The sequence below is a fragment of the Taudactylus pleione genome, unplaced genomic scaffold (assembly GCF_031769625.1).
Source record: "Taudactylus pleione unplaced genomic scaffold, aTauple2 ptg000619l, whole genome shotgun sequence".
Lineage (NCBI taxonomy): Eukaryota > Metazoa > Chordata > Amphibia > Anura > Myobatrachidae > Taudactylus > Taudactylus pleione.
The window spans coordinates 456,227-474,692 of record NW_028285021.1 but is presented as its reverse complement, the minus strand read 5'-3'; the positions used below and the strand labels follow the sequence as shown (position 1 = coordinate 474,692).

Genomic DNA, 18,466 nt, shown 5'->3' with positions numbered 1-18,466 from the left:
TTTTAAATCATTTCTTTATACATTGTTGGTTGTGTTCTCAGCAATATCACAGGCTTGTTAGCAAGTCCTCTTTCAAGTGAGCCTTTGCTTAAAGAACATTTATTTTACTTTAAACGTAACCTATATTTGTGAACTACTACACCATCATGTTGATCCATCACAAACGACAAAAAATCATAACACACACATTTGGCTTAGATTTTCACTAAATGACATGACTTCTACGACTTCTACTATAACAGTAATGGTAGATTTTCACTAAATGTGTTCTATGTATGTCTTTAATGAAAAGCATTGTTCATTGAAGTAGATTTCTTAATTGAAATAGTTTATTTTTGACATTTGAGTGTCAGCTTCACTTATGAAGCATTATTTGCAAAAATTCCATTTCCAAGCAAACAATTCCAAACCGACGAGGATGGGATTGGAACCCATGAATGCAGAGCACAATGGATTGTGCTCTGCACGCATGGGTTCAAATCCAATCCTCGTCGGTTTGGAATTGTTTGCTTGGAAAAGGAATTTTTACAAATAATGCTTCATAAGTAAAGTGAAGTGAAGTGAAGTCCATCGCCTTAACCACTCGGCCACCTCATCTTTCTGGCACAAATAAAGAAGGGTTTTCTAACACCAGTTGTCATATTTTAAATCAATTCTTTATACATTGTAGGTTGTGTTCTCAGCAATATCACAGGCTTGTTAGCAAGTCCACTTTCAAGTGAGCTTTTGCTTAAAGAACATTTATTTTACTTTAAACGTAACCTATATTTGTGAACTACTACACCATCATGTTGATCCATCACAAATGACAAAAAATCATAACTTACAGATCTGGCCAATGACATCACTTCTACTATAACAGTAATGGTAGATTTCACTAAATGTGTGCTATGTATGTCTTTAATGAAAAGCATTGTTCTTTGTAGTAGATTTCTTAATTGAAGTAGTTTATTTTTGACATTTGAGTGTTGGCTTCACTTATGAAGCATTATTTGCAAAAATTCCATTTCCAAGCAAACAACTCCAAACCGACAAGGATGGGATTTGAACCCATGCGTGCAGAGCACAATGGATTAGCAGTCCATCGCCTTAACCACTCGGCCACCTCGTCTTTCTGGCACAAACAAAGAAGGGTTTTCTAACACCACTTGTCTTGTTTTCAATCAATTCTTTATACTTTATTGGTTGTGTTCTCATCAATATCACAGGCTTGTTAGCATGTCCGCTTTCAAGTGAGCCTTTGCTTAAAGAACATTTATTTTACTTTAGACATAACCTATATTTGTGAACTACTACACCATCATGTTGATCCATCACAAACGACAAAAAATCATAACATACACATTTGGCCAATGACATGACTTCTACTATAACAGTAATGGTAGATTTTCCTTAAATGTGTTCTATGTATGTCTTTAATGAAAAGCATTGTTCATTGACGTAGATTTCTTAATTGAATTAGTTTATTTTTGACATTTGAGTGTCAGCTTCACTTATGAAGCATTATTTGCAAAATTCCATTTCCAAGGAAAAAATTCCAAACCGACAAGATTTGAACCCATGCGTGCAGAACACAATGGATTAGCAGTCCATCGCCTTAACCACTCGGCCACCTCGTCTTTCTGGCACAAATAAAGATGAGATGTCTGACACCACTTGTCATATTTTAAATCATTTCTTTATACATTGTTGGTTGTGTTCTCAGCAATATCACAGGCTTGTTAGCAAGTCCTTTTTCAAGTGAGCCTTTGCTTAAAGAACATTTATTTTACTTTAAACGTAACCTATATTTGTGAACTACTACACCATCATGTTGATCCATCACAAACGACAAAAAATCATAACACACACATTTGGCTTCGATTTTCACTAAATGACATGACTTCTACGACTTCTACTATAACAGTAATGGTAGATTTTCACTAAATGTGTTCTATGTATGTCTTTAATGAAAAGCATTGTTTATTGAAGTAGATTTCTTAATTGAAATAGTTTATTTTTGACATTTGAGTGTCAGCTTCACTTATGAAGCATTATTTGCAAAAATTCCATTTCCAAGCAAACAATTCCAAACCGACGAGGATGGGATTGGAACCCATGAATGCAGAGCACAATGGATTGTGCTCTGCACGCATGGGTTCAAATCCCATCCTCGTCGGTTTGGAATTGTTTGCTTGGAAAAGGAATTTTTACAAATAATGCTTCATAAGTAAAGTGAAGTGAAGTGAAGTCAATCGCCTTAACCACTCGGCCACCTCATCTTTCTGGCACAAATAAAGAAGGATTTTCTGACACCACTTGTCTTGTTTTAAATCAATTCTTTATACATTATTGGTTGTGTTCTCATCAATATCACAGGCTTGTTAGCATGTCCCCTTTCAAGTGAGCCTTTGCTTAAAGAACATTTATTTTACTTTAGACATAACCTATATTTGTGAACTACTACACCATCATGTTGATCCATCACAAATGACAAAAAATCATAACATACACATTAGGCCAATGACATGACTTCTACTATAACAGTAATGGTAGATTTTCCTTAAATGTGTTCTATGTATGTCTTTAATGAAAAGCATTGTTCATTGACGTAGATTTCTTAATTGAATTAGTTTATTTTTGACATTTGAGTGTCAGCTTCACTTATGAAGCATTATTTGCAAAATTCCATTTCCAAGGAAAAAATTCCAAACCGACAAGATTTGAACCCATGCGTGCAGAACACAATGGATTAGCAGTCCATCGCCTTAACCACTCGGCCACCTCGTCTTTCTGGCACAAAGAAAGATGAGTTGTCTGACACCACTTGTCATATTTTAAATCATTTCTTTATACATTGTTGGTTGTGTTCTCAGCAATATCACAGGCTTGTTAGCAAGTCCTCTTTCAAGTGAGCCTTTGCTTAAAGAACATTTATTTTACTTTAAACGTAACCTATATTTGTGAACTACTACACCATCATGTTGATCCATCACAAACGACAAAAAATCATAACACACACATTTGGCTTAGATTTTCACTAAATGACATGACTTCTACGACTTCTACTATAACAGTAATGGTAGATTTTCACTAAATGTGTTCTATGTATGTCTTTAATGAAAAGCATTGTTCATTGAAGTAGATTTCTTAATTGAAATAGTTTATTTTTGACATTTGAGTGTCAGTTTCACTTATGAAGCATTATTTGCAAAAATTCCATTTCCAAGCAAACAATTCCAAACCGACGAGGATGGGATTGGAACCCATGAATGCAGAGCACAATGCATTGTGCTCTGCACGCATGGGTTCAAATCCAATCCTCGTCGGTTTGGAATTGTTTGCTTGGAAAAGGAATTTTTACAAATAATGCTTCATAAGTAAAGTGAAGTGAAGTGAAGTCCATCGCCTTAACCACTCGGCCACCTCGTCTTTCTGGCACAAACAAAGAAATGTTTTCTAACACCACTTGTCTTGTTTTCAATCAATTCTTTATACATTATTGGTTGTGTTCTCATCAATATCACAGGCTTGTTAGCATTTCCGCTTTCAAGTGAGCCTTTGCTTAAAGAACATTTATTTTACTTTAGACATAACCTATATTTGTGAACTACTACACCATCATGTTGATCCATCACAAACGACAAAAAATCATAACATACACATTTAGCCAATGACATGACTTCTACTATAACAGTAATGGTAGATTTTCCTTAAATGTGTTCTATGTATGTCTTTAATGAAAAGCATTGTTCATTGACGTAGATTTCTTAATTGAATTAGTTTATTTTTGACATTTGAGTGTCAGCTTCATTTATGAAGCATTATTTGCAAAATTCCATTTCCAAGGAAAAAATTCCAAACCGACAAGATTTGAACCCATGCGTGCAGAACACAATGGATTAGCAGTCCATCGCCTTAACCACTCGGCCACCTTGTCTTTCTGGCACAAATAAAGATGAGATGTCTGACACCACTTGTCATATTTTAAATCATTTCTTTATACATTGTTGGTTGTGTTCTCAGCAATATCACAGGCTTGTTAGCAAGTCCTCTTTCAAGTGAGCCTTTGCTTAAAGAACATTTATTTTACTTTAAACGTAACCTATATTTGTGAACTACTACACCATCATGTTGATCCATCACAAACGACAAAAAATCATAACACACACATTTGGCTTCGATTTTCACTAAATGACATGACTTCTACGACTTCTACTATAACAGTAATGGTAGATTTTCACTAAATGTGTTCTATGTATGTCTTTAATGAAAAGCATTGTTCATTGAAGTAGATTTCTTAATTGAAATAGTTTATTTTTGACATTTGAGTGTCAGCTTCACTTATGAAGCATTATTTGCAAAAATTCCATTTCCAAACAAACAATTCCAAACTGACGAGGATGGGATTGGAACCCATGAATGCAGAGCACAATGGATTGTGCTCTGCACGCATGGGTTCAAATGCAATCCTCGTCAGTTTGGAATTGTTTGCTTGGAAAAGGAATTTTTACAAATAATGCTTCATAAGTAAAGTGAAGTGAAGTGAAGTCAATCGCCTTAACCACTCGGCCACCTCATCTTTCTGGCACAAATAAAGAAGGATTTTCTGACACCACTTGTCTTGTTTTAAATCAATTCTTTATACATTATTGGTTGTGTTCTCATCAATATCACAGGCTTGTTAGCATGTCCCCTTTCAAGTGAGCCTTAGCTTAAAGAACATTTATTTTACTTTAGACATAACCTGTATTTGTGAACTACTACACCATCATGTTGATCCATCACAAACGACAAAAAATCATAACATACACATTTGGCCAATGACATGACTTCTACTATAACAGTAATGGTAGATTTTCCTTAAATGTGTTCTATGTATGTCTTTAATGAGAAGCATTGTTCATTGACGTAGATTTCTTAATTGAATTAGTTTATTTTTGACATTTGAGTGTCAGCTTCACTTATGAAGCATTATTTGCAAAAATTCCATTTCCAAGCAAACAATTCCAAACCGACGAGGATGGGATGGAACCCATGAATGCAGAGCACAATGGATTGTGCTCTGCACGCATGGGTTCAAATTCAATCCTCGTCGGTTTGGAATTGTTTGCTTGGAAAAGGAATTTTTACAAATAATGCTTCATAAGTAAAGTGAAGTGAAGTGAAGTCCATCGCCTTAACCACTCGGCCACCTCATCTTTCTGGCACAAATAAAGAAGGGTTTTCTAACACCAGTTGTCATATTTTAAATCAATTCTTTATACATTGTAGGTTGTGTTCTCAGCAATATCACAGGCTTGTTAGCAAGTCCACTTTCAAGTGAGCTTTTGCTTAAAGAACATTTATTTTACTTTAAACGTAACCTATATTTGTGAACTACTACACCATCATGTTGATCCATCACAAATGACAAAAAATCATAACTTACAGATCTGGCCAATGACATCACTTCTACTATAACAGTAATGGTAGATTTCACTAAATGTGTGCTATGTATGTCTTTAATGAAAAGCATTGTTCTTTGAAGTAGATTTCTTAATTGAAGTAGTTTATTTTTGACATTTGAGTGTTGGCTTCACTTATGAAGCATTATTTGCAAAAATTCCATTTCCAAGCAAACAACTCCAAACCGACAAGGATGGGATTTGAACCCATGCGTGCAGAGCACAATGGATTAGCAGTCCATCGCCTTAACCACTCGGCCACCTCGTCTTTCTGGCACAAACAAAGAAGGGTTTTCTAACACCACTTGTCTTGTTTTCAATCAATTCTTTATACATTATTGGTTGTGTTCTCATCAATATCACAGGCTTGTTAGCATGTCCGCTTTCAAGTGAGCCTTTGCTTAAAGAACATTTATTTTACTTTAGACATAACCTATATTTGTGAACTACTACACCATCATGTTGATCCATCACAAACGACAAAAAATCATAACATACACATTTGGCCAATGACATGACTTCTACTATAACAGTAATGGTAGATTTTCCTTAAATGTGTTCTATGTATGTCTTTAATGAAAAGCATTGTTCATTGACGTAGATTTCTTAATTGAATTAGTTTATTTTTGACATTTGAGTGTCAGCTTCACTTATGAAGCATTATTTGCAAAATTCCATTTCCAAGGAAAAAATTCCAAACCGATAATATTTGAACCCATGCGTGCAGAACACAATGGATTAGCAGTCCATCGCCTTAACCACTCGGCCACCTCGTCTTTCTGGCACAAATAAAGATGAGTTGTCTGACACCACTTGTCATATTTTAAATCATTTCTTTATATATTGTTGGTTGTGTTCTCAGCAATATCACAGGCTTGTTAGCAAGTCCTCTTTCAAGTGAGCCTTTGCTTAAAGAACATTTATTTTACTGAAAACATAACCTATATTTGTGAACTACTACACCATCATGTTGATCCATCACAAACGACAAAAAATCATAACACACACATTTGGCTTAGATTTTCACTAAATGACATGACTTCTACGACTTCTACTATAACAGTAATGGTAGATTTTCACTAAATGTGTTCTATGTATGTCTTTAATGAAAAGCATTGTTCATTGAAGTAGATTTCTTAATTGAAATAGTTTATTTTTGACATTTGAGTGTCAGCTTCACTTATGAAGCATTATTTGCAAAAATTCCATTTCCAAGCAAACAATTCCAAACCGACGAGGATGGGATTGGAACCCATGAATGCAGAGCACAATGGATTGTGCTCTGCACGCATGGGTTCAAATCCAATCCTCGTCGGTTTGGAATTGTTTGCTTGGAAAAGGAATTTTTACAAATAATGCTTCATAAGTAAAGTGAAGTGAAGTGAAGTCCATCGCCTTAACCACTCGGCCACCTCATCTTTCTGGCACAAATAAAGAAGGGTTTTCTAACACCAGTTGTCATATTTTAAATCAATTCTTTATACATCGTAGGTTGTGTTCTCAGCAATATCACTGGCTTGTCAGCAAGTCCACTTTCAAGTGAGCTTTTGCTTAAAGAACATTTATTTTACTTTAAATGTAACCTATATTTGTGAACTACTACACGATCATGTTGATCCAGCACAAATGACAAAAAATCATAATTTACAGATCTGGCCAATGACATCACTTCTACTATAACAGTAATGGTAGATTTCACTAAATGTGTGCTATGTATGTCTTTAATGAAAAGCATTGTTCTTTGAAGTAGATTTCTTAATTGAAGTAGTTTATTTTTGACATTTGAGTGTTGGCTTCACTTATGAAGCATTATTTGCAAAAATTCCATTTCCAAGCAAACAACTCCAAACCGACAAGGATGGGATTTGAACCCATGCGTGCAGAGCACAATGGATTAGCAGTCCATCGCCTTAACCACTCGGCCACCTCTTCTTTCTGGCACAAATAAAGATGAGTTGTCTGACACCACTTGTCATATTTTAAATCATTTCTTTATACATTGTTGGTTGTGTTCTCAGCAATATCACAGGCTTGTTAGCAAGTCCTCTTTCAAGTGAGCCTTTGCTTAAAGAACATTTATTTTACTTTAAACATAACCTATATTTGTGAACTACTATACCATCATGTTGATCCATCACAAACGACAAAAAATCATAACACACACATTTGGCTTAGATTTTCACTAAATGACATGACTTCTACGACTTCTACTATAACAGTAATGGTAGATTTTCACTAAATGTGTTCTATGTATGTCTTTAATGAAAAGCATTGTTCATTGAAGTAGATTTCTTAATTGAAATAGTTTATTTTTGACATTTGAGTGTCAGCTTCACTTATGAAGCATTATTTGCAAAAATTCCATTTCCAAGCAAACAATTCCAAACCGACGAGGATGGGATTGGAACCCATGAATGCAGAGCACAATGGATTGTGCTCTGCACGCATGGGTTCAAATCCAATCCTCGTCGGTTTGGAATTGTTTGCTTGGAAAAGGAATTTTTACAAATAATGCTTCATAAGTAAAGTGAAGTGAAGTGAAGTCCATCGCCTTAACCACTCGGCCACCTCATCTTTCTGGCACAAATAAAGAAGGGTTTTCTAACACCAGTTGTCATATTTTAAATCAATTCTTTATACATTGTAGGTTGTGTTCTCAGCAATATCACAGGCTTGTTAGCAAGTCCACTTTCAAGTGAGCTTTTGCTTAAAGAACATGTATTTTACTTTAAACGTAACCTATATTTGTGAACTACTACACCATCATGTTGATCCATCACAAATGACAAAAAATCATAACTTACAGATCTGGCCAATGACATCACTTCTACTATAACAGTAATGGTAGATTTCACTAAATGTGTGCTATGTATGTCTTTAATGAAAAGCATTGTTCTTTGAAGTAGATTTCTTAATTGAAGTAGTTTATTTTTGACATTTGAGTGTTGGCTTCACTTATGAAGCATTATTTGCAAAAATTCCATTTCCAAGCAAACAACTCCAAACCGACAAGGATGGGATTTGAACCCACGCGTGCAGAGCACAATGGATTAGCAGTCCATCGCCTTAACCACTCGGCCACCTCGTCTTTCTGGCACAAACAAAGAAGGGTTTTCTAACACCACTTGTCTTGTTTTCAATCAATTCTTTATACATTATTGGTTGTGTTCTCATCAATATCACAGGCTTGTTAGAATGTCCGCTTTCAAGTGAGCCTTTGCTTAAAGAACATTTATTTTACTTTAGACATAACCTATATTTGTGAACTACTACACCATCATGTTGATCCATCACAAACGACAAAAAATCATAACATACACATTTGGCCAATGACATGACTTCTACTATAACAGTAATGGTAGATTTTCCTTAAATGTGTTCTATGTATGTCTTTAATGAATAGCATTGTTCATTGACGTAGATTTCTTAATTGAATTAGTTTATTTTTGACATTTGAGTGTCAGCTTCACTTATGAAGCATTATTTGCAAAATTCCATTTCCAAGGAAAAAATTCCAAACCGATAAGATTTGAACCCATGCGTGCAGAACACAATGGATTAGCAGTCCATCGCCTTAACCACTCGGCCACCTCGTCTTTCTGGCACAAATAAAGATGAGTTGTCTGACACCACTTGTCATATTTTAAATCATTTCTTTATACATTGTTGGTTGTGTTCTCAGCAATATCACAGGCTTGTTAGCAAGTCCTCTTTCAAGTGAGCCTTTGCTTAAAGAACATTTATTTTACTGAAAACATAACCTATATTTGTGAACTACTACACCATCATGTTGATCCATCACAAACGACAAAAAATCATAACACACACATTTGGCTTCGATTTTCACTAAATGACATGACTTCTACGACTTCTACTATAACAGTAATGGTAGATTTTCACTAAATGTGTTCTATGTATGTCTTTAATGAAAAGCATTGTTCATTGAAGTAGATTTCTTAATTGAAATAGTTTATTTTTGACATTTGAGTGTCAGCTTCACTTATGAAGCATTATTTGCAAAAATTCCATTTCCAAGCAAACAATTCCAAACCGACGAGGATGGGATTGGAACCCATGAATGCAGAGCACAATGGATTGTGCTCTGCACGCATGGGTTCAAATCCAATCCTCGTCGGTTTGGAATTGTTTGCTTGGAAAAGGAATTTTTACAAATAATGCTTCATAAGTAAAGTGAAGTGAAGTGAAGTCCATCGCCTTAACCACTCGGCCACCTCATCTTTCTGGCACAAATAAAGAAGGGTTTTCTAACACCAGTTGTCATATTTTAAATCAATTCTTTATACATTGTAGGTTGTGTTCTCAGCAATATCACAGGCTTGTTAGCAAGTCCACTTTCAAGTGAGCTTTTGCTTAAAGAACATTTATTTTACTTTAAACGTAACCTATATTTGTGAACTACTACACCATCATGTTGATCCATCACAAATTACAAAAAATCATAACTTACAGATCTGGCCAATGACATCACTTCTACTATAACAGTAATGGTAGATTTCACTAAATTTGTGCTATGTATGTCTTTAATGAAAAGCATTGTTCTTTGAAGTAGATTTCTTAATTTAATTAGTTTATTTTTGACATTTGAGTGTTGGCTTCACTTATGAAGCATTATTTGCAAAAATTCCATTTCCAAGCAAACAACTCCAAACCGACGAGGATGGGATTTGAACCCATGCGTGCAGAGCACAATGGATTAGCAGTCCATCGCCTTAACCTCTCGGCCACCTCGTCTTTCTGGCACAAATAAAGAAGGGTTTTCTAACACCACTTGTCTTGTTTTAAATCAATTCTTTATACATTATTGGTTGTGTTCTCATCAATAGCACAGGCTTGTTAGCATGTCCCCTTTCAAGTGAGCCTTAGCTTAAAGAACATTTATTTTACTTTAGACATAACCTGTATTTGTGAACTACTACACCATCATGTTGATCCATCACAAACGACAAAAAATCATAACATACACATTTGGCCAATGACATGACTTCTACTATAACAGTAATGGTAGATTTTCCTTAAATGTGTTCTATGTATGTCTTTAATGAGAAGCATTGTTCATTGACGTAGATTTCTTAATTGAATTAGTTTATTTTTGACATTTGAGTGTCAGCTTCACTTATGAAGCATTATTTGCAAAAATTCCATTTCCAAGCAAGCAATTCCAAAATGACGAGGATGGGATTGGAACCCATGAATGCAGAGCACAATGGATTGTGCTCTGCACGCATGGGTTCAAATCAAATCCTCGTCGGTTTGGAATTGTTTGCTTGGAAAAGGAATTTTTACAAATAATGCTTCATAAGTAAAGTGAAGTGAAGTGAAGTCAATCGCCTTAACCACTCGGCCACCTCATCTTTCTGGCACAAATAAAGAAGGATTTTCTGACACCACTTGTCTTGTTTTAAATCAATTCTTTATACATTATTGGTTGTGTTCTCATCAATATCACAGGCTTGTTAGCAAGTCCACTTTCAAGTGAGCTTTTGCTTAAAGAACATTTATTTTACTTTAAACGTAACCTATGTTTGTGAACTACTACACCATCATGTTGATCCATCACAAATGACAAAAAATCATAACTTACAGATCTGGCCAATGACATCACTTCTACTATAACAGTGATGGTAGATTTCACTAAATGTGTGCTATGTATGTCTTTAATGAAAAGCATTGTTCTTTGAAGTAGATTTTTTAAATGAATTAGTTTATTTTTGACATTTGAGTGTTGGCTTCACTTATGAAGCATTATTTGCAAAAATTCCATTTCCAAGCAAACAACTCCAAACCGACAAGGATGGCATTTGAACCCATGCATGCAGAGCACAATGGATTAGCAGTCCATCGCCTTAACCACTCGGCCACCTCGTCTTTCTGGCACAAATAAAGAAGGGTTTTCTAACACCACTTGTCTTGTTTTCAATCAATTCTTTATACATTATTGGTTGTGTTCTCATCAATATCACAGGCTTGTTAGCATGTCCGCTTTCAAGTGAGCCTTTGCTTAAAGAACATTTATTTTACTTTAGACATAACATATATTTGTGAACTACTACACCATCATGTTGATCCATCACAAACGACAAAAAATCATAACATACACATTTGGCCAATGACATGACTTCTACTATAACAGTAATGGTAGATTTTCCTTAAATGTGTTCTATGTATGTCTTTAATGAAAAGCATTGTTCATTGACGTAGATTTCTTAATTGAATTAGTTTATTTTTGACATTTGAGTGTCAGCTTCACTTATGAAGCATTATTTGCAAAATTCCATTTCCAAGGAAAAAATTCCAAACCGACAAGATTTGAACCCATGCGTGCAGAACACAATGGATTAGCAGTCCATCGCCTTAACCACTCGGCCACCTCTTCTTTCTGGCACAAATAAAGATGAGTTGTCTGACACCACTTGTCATATTTTAAATCATTTCTTTATATATTGTTGGTTGTGTTCTCAGCAATATCACAGGCTTGTTAGCAAGTCCTCTTTCAAGTGAGCCTTTGCTTAAAGAACATTTATTTTACTTTAAACGTAACCTATATTTGTGAACTACTACACCATCATGTTGATCCATCACAAACGACAAAAAATCATAACACACACATTTGGCTTAGATTTTCACTAAATGACATGACTTCTACGACTTCTACTATAACAGTAATGGTAGATTTTCACTAAATGTGTTCTATGTATGTCTTTAATGAAAAGCATTGTTCATTGAAGTAGATTTCTTAATTGAAATAGTTTATTTTTGACATTTGAGTGTCAGCTTCACTTATGAAGCATTATTTGCAAAAATTCCATTTCCAAGCAAACAATTCCAAACCGACGAGGATGGGATTGGAACCCATGAATGCAGAGCACAATGGATTGTGCTCTGCACGCATGGGTTCAAATCCAATCCTCGTCAGTTTGGAATTGTTTGCTTGGAAAAGGAATTTTTACAAATAATGCTTCATAAGTAAAGTGAAGTGAAGTGAAGTCCATCGCCTTAACCACTCGGCCACCTCATCTTTCTGGCACAAATAAAGAAGGGTTTTCTAACACCAGTTGTCATATTTTAAATCAATTCTTTATACATTGTAGGTTGTGTTCTCAGCAATATCACAGGCTTGTTAGCAAGTCCACTTTCAAGTGAGCTTTTGCTTAAAGAACATTTATTTTACTTTAAACGTAACCTATATTTGTGAACTACTACACCATCATGTTGATCCATCACAAATGACAAAAAATCATAACTTACAGATCTGGCCAATGACATCACTTCTACTATAACAGTAATGGTAGATTTCACTAAATGTGTGCTATGTATGTCTTTAATGAAAAGCATTGTTCTTTGAAGTAGATTTCTTAATTGAAGTAGTTTATTTTTGACATTTGAGTGTTGGCTTCACTTATGAAGCATTATTTGCAAAAATTCCATTTCCAAGCAAACAACTCCAAACCGACAAGGATGGGATTTGAACCCATGCGTGCAGAGCACAATGGATTAGCAGTCCATCGCCTTAACCACTCGGCCACCTCGTCTTTCTGGCACAAACAAAGAAGGGTTTTCTAACACCACTTGTCTTGTTTTCAATCAATTCTTTATACATTATTGGTTGTGTTCTCATCAATATCACAGGCTTGTTAGCATGTCCGCTTTCAAGTGAGCCTTTGCTTAAAGAACATTTATTTTACTTTAGACATAACCTATATTTGTGAACTACTACACCATCATGTTGATCCATCACAAACGACAAAAAATCATAACATACACATTTGGCCAATGACATGACTTCTACTATAACAGTAATGGTAGATTTTCCTTAAATGTGTTCTATGTATGTCTTTAATGAAAAGCATTGTTCATTGACGTAGATTTCTTAATTGAATTAGTTTATTTTTGACATTTGAGTGTCAGCTTCACTTATGAAGCATTATTTGCAAAATTCCATTTCCAAGGAAAAAATTCCAAACCGATAATATTTGAACCCATGCGTGCAGAACACAATGGATTAGCAGTCCATCGCCTTAACCACTCGGCCACCTCGTCTTTCTGGCACAAATAAAGATGAGTTGTCTGACACCACTTGTCATATATTAAATCATTTCTTTATACATTGTTGGTTGTGTTCTCAGCAATATCACAGGCTTGTTAGCAAGTCCTCTTTCAAGTGAGCCTTTGCTTAAAGAACATTTATTTTACTGAAAACATAACCTATATTTGTGAACTACTACACCATCATGTTGATCCATCACAAACGACAAAAAATCATAACACACACATTTGGCTTAGATTTTCACTAAATGACATGACTTCTACGACTTCTACTATAACAGTAATGGTAGATTTTCACTAAATGTGTTCTATGTATGTCTTTAATGAAAAGCATTGTTCATTGAAGTAGATTTCTTAATTGAAATAGTTTATTTTTGACATTTGAGTGTCAGCTTCACTTATGAAGCATTATTTGCAAAAATTCCATTTCCAAGCAAACAATTCCAAACCGACGAGGACGGGATTGGAACCCATGAATGCAGAGCACAATGGATTGTGCTCTGCACGCATGGGTTCAAATCCAATCCTCGTCGGTTTGGAATTGTTTGCTTGGAAAAGGAATTTTTACAAATAATGCTTCATAAGTAAAGTGAAGTGAAGTGAAGTCCATCGCCTTAACCACTCGGCCACCTCATCTTTCTGGCACAAATAAAGAAGGGTTTTCTAACACCAGTTGTCATATTTTAAATCAATTCTTTATACATCGTAGGTTGTGTTCTCAGCAATATCACTGGCTTGTCAGCAAGTCCACTTTCAAGTGAGCTTTTGCTTAAAGAACATTTATTTTACTTTAAACGTAACCTATATTTGTGAACTACTACACCATCATGTTGATCCATCACAAATGACAAAAAATCATAACTTACAGATCTGGCCAATGACATCACTTCTACTATAACAGTAATGGTAGATTTCACTAAATGTGTGCTATGTATGTCTTTAATGAAAAGCATTGTTCTTTGAAGTAGATTTCTTAATTGAAGTAGTTTATTTTTGACATTTGAGTGTTGGCTTCACTTATGAAGCATTATTTGCAAAAATTCCATTTCCAAGCAAACAACTCCAAACCGACAAGGATGGGATTTGAACCCATGCGTGCAGAGCACAATGGATTAGCAGTCCATCGCCTTAACCACTCGGCCACCTCGTCTTTCTGGCACAAACAAAGAAGGGTTTTCTAACACCACTTGTCTTGTTTTCAATCAATTCTTTATACATTATTGGTTGTGTTCTCATCAATATCACAGGCTTGTTAGCATGTCCGCTTTCAAGTGAGCCTTTGCTTAAAGAACATTTATTTTACTTTAGACATAACCTATATTTGTGATCTACTACACCATCATGTTGATCCATCACAAACGACAAAAAATCATAACATACACATTTGGCCAATGACATGACTTCTACTATAACAGTAATGGTAGATTTTCCTTAAATGTGTTCTATGTATGTCTTTAATGAAAAGCATTGTTCATTGACGTAGATTTCTTAATTGAATTAGTTTATTTTTGACATTTGAGTGTCAGCTTCACTTATGAAGCATTATTTGCAAAATTCCATTTCCAAGGAAAAAATTCCAAACCGATAATATTTGAACCCATGCGTGCAGAACACAATGGATTAGCAGTCCATCGCCTTAACCACTCGGCCACCTCGTCTTTCTGGCACAAATAAAGATGAGTTGTCTGACACCACTTGTCATATTTTAAATCATTTCTTTATACATTGTTGGTTGTGTTCTCAGCAATATCACAGGCTTGTTAGCAAGTCCTCTTTCAAGTGAGCCTTTGCTTAAAGAACATTTATTTTACTGAAAACATAACCTATATTTGTGAACTACTACACCATCATGTTGATCCATCACAAACGACAAAAAATCATAACACACACATTTGGCTTAGATTTTCACTAAATGACATGACTTCTACGACTTCTACTATAACAGTAATGGTAGATTTTCACTAAATGTGTTCTATGTATGTCTTTAATGAAAAGCATTGTTCATTGAAGTAGATTTCTTAATTGAAATAGTTTATTTTTGACATTTGAGTGTCAGCTTCACTTATGAAGCATTATTTGCAAAAATTCCATTTCCAAGCAAACAATTCCAATCCGACGAGGATGGGATTGGAACCCATGAATGCAGAGCACAATGGATTGTGCTCTGCACGCATGGGTTCAAATCCAATCCTCGTCGGTTTGGAATTGTTTGCTTGGAAAAGGAATTTTTACAAATAATGCTTCATAAGTAAAGTGAAGTGAAGTGAAGTCCATCGCCTTAACCACTCGGCCACCTCATCTTTCTGGCACAAATAAAGAAGGGTTTTCTAACACCAGTTGTCATATTTTAAATCAATTCTTTATACATCGTAGGTTGTGTTCTCAGCAATATCACTGGCTTGTCAGCAAGTCCACTTTCAAGTGAGCTTTTGCTTAAAGAACATTTATTTTACTTTAAACGTAACCTATATTTGTGAACTACTACACCATCATGTTGATCCAGCACAAATGACAAAAAATCATAACTTACAGATCTGGCCAATGACATCACTTCTACTATAACAGTAATGGTAGATTTCACTAAATGTGTGCTATGTATGTCTTTAATGAAAAGCATTGTTCTTTGAAGTAGATTTCTTAATTGAAGTAGTTTATTTTTGACATTTGAGTGTTGGCTTCACTTATGAAGCATTATTTGCAAAAATTCCATTTCCAAGCAAACAACTCCAAACCGACAAGGATGGGATTTGAACCCATGCGTGCAGAGCACAATGGATTAGCAGTCCATCGCCTTAACCACTCGGCCACCTCGTCTTTCTGGCACAAATAAAGATGAGTTGTCTGACACCACTTGTCATATTTTAAATCATTTCTTTATACATTGTTGGTTGTGTTCTCAGCAATATCACAGGCTTGTTAGCAAGTCCTCTTTCAAGTGAGCCTTTGCTTAAAGAACATTTATTTTACTTTAAACGTAACCTATATTTGTGAACTACTACACCATCATGTTGATCCATCACAAACGACAAAAAATCATAACACACACAATTGGCTTAGATTTTCACTAAATGACATGACTTCTACGACTTCTACTATAACAGTAATGGTAGATTTTCACTAAATGTGTTCTATGTATGTCTTTAATGAAAAGCATTGTTCATTGAAGTAGATTTCTTAATTGAAATAGTTTATTTTTGACATTTGAGTGTCAGCTTCACTTATGAAGCATTATTTGCAAAAATTCCATTTCCAAGCAAACAATTCCAAACCGACGAGGATGGGATTGGAACCCATGAATGCAGAGCACAATGGATTGTGCTCTGCACGCATGGGTTCAAATCCAATCCTCGTCGGTTTGGAATTGTTTGCTTGGAAAAGGAATTTTTACAAATAATGCTTCATAAGTAAAGTGAAGTGAAGTGAAGTCCATCGCCTTAACCACTCGGCCACCTCATCTTTCTGGCACAAATAAAGAAGGGTTTTCTAACACCAGTTGTCATATTTTAAATCAATTCTTTATACATCGTAGGTTGTGTTCTCAGCAATATCACTGGCTTGTCAGCAAGTCCACTTTCAAGTGAGCTTTTGCTTAAAGAACATTTATTTTACTTTAAACGTAACCTATATTTGTGAACTACTACACCATCATGTTGATCCATCACAAATGACAAAAAATCATAACTTACAGATCTGGCCAATGACATCACTTCTACTATAACAGTAATGGTAGATTTCACTAAATGTGTGCTATGTATGTCTTTAATGAAAAGCATTGTTCTTTGAAGTAGATTTCTTAATTGAAGTAGTTTATTTTTGACATTTGAGTGTTGGCTTCACTTATGAAGCATTATTTGCAAAAATTCCATTTCCAAGCAAACAACTCCAAACCGACAAGGATGGGATTTGAACCCATGCGTGCAGAGCACAATGGATTAGCAGTCCATCGCCTTAACCACTCGGCCACCTCGTCTTTCTGGCACAAACAAAGAAGGGTTTTCTAACACCACTTGTCTTGTTTTCAATCAATTCTTTATACATTATTGGTTGTGTTCTCATCAATATCACAGGCTTGTTAGCATGTCCGCTTTCAAGTGAGCCTTTGCTTAAAGAACATTTATTTTACTTTAGACATAACCTATATTTGTGAACTACTACACCATCATGTTGATCCATCACAAACGACAAAAAATCATAACATACACATTTGGCCAATGACATGACTTCTACTATAACAGTAATGGTAGATTTTCCTTAAATGTGTTCTATGTATGTCTTTAATGAAAAGCATTGTTCATTGACGTAGATTTCTTAATTGAATTAGTTTATTTTTGACATTTGAGTGTCAGCTTCACTTATGAAGCATTATTTGCAAAATTCCATTTCCAAGGAAAAAATTCCAAACCGATAATATTTGAACCCATGCGTGCAGAACACAATGGATTAGCAGTCCATCGCCTTAACCACTCGGCCACCTCGTCTTTCTGGCACAAATAAAGATGAGTTGTCTGACACCACTTGTCATATTTTAAATCATTTCTTTATACATTGTTGGTTGTGTTCTCAGCAATATCACAGGCTTGTTAGCAAGTCCTCTTTCAAGTGAGCCTTTGCTTAAAGAACATTTATTTTACTGAAAACATAACCTATATTTGTGAACTACTACACCATCATGTTGATCCATCACAAACGACAAAAAATCATAACACACACATTTGGCTTAGATTTTCACTAAATGACATGACTTCTACGACTTCTACTATAACAGTAATGGTAGATTTTCACTAAATGTGTTCTATGTATGTCTTTAATGAAAAGCATTGTTCATTGAAGTAGATTTCTTAATTGAAATAGTTTATTTTTGACATTTGAGTGTCAGCTTCACTTATGAAGCATTATTTGCAAAAATTCCATTTCCAAGCAAACAATTCCAAACCGACGAGGATGGGATTGGAACCCATGAATGCAGAGCACAATGG

General features: G+C 35.1%; 9 non-coding genes across 9 annotated transcripts; all 9 read right to left on the bottom strand.

The window, feature by feature from the left end:
- Positions 1-1,029: 1,029 nt before the first annotated feature.
- On the bottom strand, positions 1,030-1,111 carry TRNAS-GCU (transfer RNA serine (anticodon GCU)). The gene has a single exon. It is a non-coding gene; the product is annotated as a tRNA-Ser (tRNA).
- Positions 1,112-5,612: 4,501 nt separating this feature from the next.
- Positions 5,613-5,694, bottom strand: TRNAS-GCU (transfer RNA serine (anticodon GCU)). Its single transcript has one exon. It is a non-coding gene; the product is annotated as a tRNA-Ser (tRNA).
- A 1,582-nt stretch (positions 5,695-7,276) lies between these two features.
- TRNAS-GCU (transfer RNA serine (anticodon GCU)) lies at positions 7,277-7,358 on the bottom strand. Its single transcript has one exon. It is a non-coding gene; the product is annotated as a tRNA-Ser (tRNA).
- A 1,074-nt stretch (positions 7,359-8,432) lies between these two features.
- On the bottom strand, positions 8,433-8,514 carry TRNAS-GCU (transfer RNA serine (anticodon GCU)). Its single transcript has one exon. It is a non-coding gene; the product is annotated as a tRNA-Ser (tRNA).
- Positions 8,515-10,096: 1,582 nt separating this feature from the next.
- TRNAS-GCU (transfer RNA serine (anticodon GCU)) lies at positions 10,097-10,178 on the bottom strand. The gene has a single exon. It is a non-coding gene; the product is annotated as a tRNA-Ser (tRNA).
- A 2,716-nt stretch (positions 10,179-12,894) lies between these two features.
- Positions 12,895-12,976, bottom strand: TRNAS-GCU (transfer RNA serine (anticodon GCU)). The gene has a single exon. It is a non-coding gene; the product is annotated as a tRNA-Ser (tRNA).
- Positions 12,977-14,558: 1,582 nt separating this feature from the next.
- On the bottom strand, positions 14,559-14,640 carry TRNAS-GCU (transfer RNA serine (anticodon GCU)). The gene has a single exon. It is a non-coding gene; the product is annotated as a tRNA-Ser (tRNA).
- A 1,582-nt stretch (positions 14,641-16,222) lies between these two features.
- On the bottom strand, positions 16,223-16,304 carry TRNAS-GCU (transfer RNA serine (anticodon GCU)). Its single transcript has one exon. It is a non-coding gene; the product is annotated as a tRNA-Ser (tRNA).
- A 1,074-nt stretch (positions 16,305-17,378) lies between these two features.
- Positions 17,379-17,460, bottom strand: TRNAS-GCU (transfer RNA serine (anticodon GCU)). Its single transcript has one exon. It is a non-coding gene; the product is annotated as a tRNA-Ser (tRNA).
- Between the last annotated feature and the right edge of the window lie 1,006 nt (positions 17,461-18,466).